Source organism: Myotis davidii, unplaced genomic scaffold, assembly GCF_000327345.1.
Source record: "Myotis davidii unplaced genomic scaffold, ASM32734v1 scaffold1832, whole genome shotgun sequence".
Taxonomy (NCBI): Eukaryota; Metazoa; Chordata; class Mammalia; order Chiroptera; family Vespertilionidae; genus Myotis; species Myotis davidii.
This window is the reverse complement of record NW_006283151.1, coordinates 642,953-645,331: the sequence shown is the minus strand read 5'-3', so window position 1 is coordinate 645,331 and position 2,379 is coordinate 642,953.

The following is a 2,379-nucleotide window of genomic DNA, read 5'->3' as shown; positions in this document are numbered from 1 at the left end:
TTCAGCATTGTGAAAAACCCTACTTAACTCTGGTGCCATGTCACATGTAGAAATTTTATGATATTTGCAATCATAGTAAAACAAAAACTTATATTTTTGATAATATTTTATATATTTATATGTTATTTAACAAAGAAAAATCAACCAAAAAAATGTCATAGGTTCGCCATCACTGATATAGGATGATAGCCCCTTGGCCAATTCATACCATCCTCAGGATAAATAAAACAGATTTTCCTGAGGTTTAGGAGTTTGCTGGTTTTTGTATATTTGTGTTATGAGGAAAGGCGCAATATTGAACAATTGGCTGCAAACTAAAATTTACCATGCAGACATAGAGAAAAAAGGACTCTAAATCCTGCAAAATCTTGAATAGTGGGTAAAATATAAATACACACACACACACACACACACACACACACACACATATGTATATGTGTATAAAAAGGACTCCCAAACCCAGTTGGTGTGCCTCCGTTGGTTGAGTGTTGTCCCAAACACTAGAGGTCACCAGTTCGATTCCTGGTCAGGGAATATGCCCAGGTTGCAGGCTCAATCCCCAGTAGGGGGCATGCCAGGAGGCAGTCGATTGATGTTTCTCTCTCATCAATGTTTCTATCTCTCCCTCTCCCTTTCTCTCTCTAAAATCAATAAAAACACTTTTTTAAAAAGGACCCAAAAGTACAAAAAGTGTTCTAAAAAAAAAATGCAGGCTTCACCATGGGCAAGTCTAGATTCCATGATTCAGAAATTAATGTAAAACTTTTCCTCAAACCAGTGATAACCCGAGCAGACTCAACAGAAGCAAACCACAAATTGCTCAATAAACCCAAAGCACCTGAGTTCATTAAAAATAAACCTAGCTAAAAATGAGCCAAACATTAAAAAATTATATACCTCTCAAAGAAGCAATCCACCCTAAGAGCCAACAGATGTGACCGCAGGAAAATTAACACCTCCAAGAACCCCAGATAGTAGAACAAGCTAAAAGACTATACAATCAGTATGCTAGAAATTATTAAAGGAAGGGTAATAATAGTTAACACTTACTTGGTGCTTAATTTATCTACACTAATAAAAGAGAAACATGCATATTGGTGTCACTCTGCTATGCCCACCAGCCAATCAGGATGAGTATGCAAATTAACACAACAAAGATGGCAGTTAATTTGCATATGCAGGCGTGGAGCGAAGACTGAAGGCTCCGGCCCGAGTGAAGACTCAAGACTGAAGTTGACTGAAGACTGAAGACGACTGAAGACTGAAGAGGCTTGGCTTCTCTGCTGTGGTCAGAGCGGAGAAGCCTCGAGGTTTGCCTTCTCCGCTGCAGCTGGAGCGAAGGCCTGGGTCCCGGGTACCGGAGGAAAACCGGTGCCGGCAGCCAGGGGAAGGAAGGCCTATTGCACAAATCTCTTCGTGCATCAGGCCTCTAGTAAAAATATAATCACTCACATTAATGGAGAGGTTAAATGACTCAGACAGACTTGAAGAAATTAATGGAAAAGGTACACTATGGCTTCTCCAAACAATCACCAAAGACTAAAGACTGAGTTGACGCTGGTGCTCAGAGCAGGCAAAGAGGACAAGGTTAGTGACAGGAATTAGTCTTGGACACCAAGCTGGGCCATATGTCAAGAACATGATGATGAAGTTCCTGGAGGAAATATCTTTTCTTTCCTCCCCTGACTTCTTCCTGGGGCCTTTCTTGAGGATAAGGTACTCAGGATGGCACCCTTTCAGAGACAAAAAGCAGGAGACCAGCATACCAGTTCTAAGGTATCCTTGACTAAGTGAGAATCATAATCACTCATTGATCTAGATGTCGAATGTTCCAAGGAAGTGGTAACTTCCTTCATGGGCGTCCTCATCTAGGCAAGGCATGCATTAGCTGAGGCAAGAATATTTAGGAAACAAATCAGCAAATCCTACACTCTCCTGGCAAGGTAGATGGACACTGTGACTCTGCGATTCTGTTTCTGATCCCTTCCTTCCATAGTGGTAATTTCTCTGTCCCTCCTTCCAACAGGCTACTGCTAATCAATGGTATTTTGCCACTACCCTGGGGTAACTTAGCTAAAGCCATCTTTCATGCCATCACCAAGGCACAGCCCAACTTTCTCACTCTGACCTGGGATGAGAAGGAAGGCCTACTCCTGATCAGAAATTCCCTGATCATCTTGAAGAGCCACACCTGGTGTCATTGAAGAGAACTTGGGGATTCTGCCGTGGCCACCAAGATGCTTTTTATAGCAGTAAAATAAAGTGAATTAAATGTAAGGGTGGGGGGGATTAGAGATACCAGACAAGTGTTAAACAATATAGACTTCTGGGGGGAAAAATGAGTTGGAATGGAAAGATTAATAATAAAAAGCAGCCCTG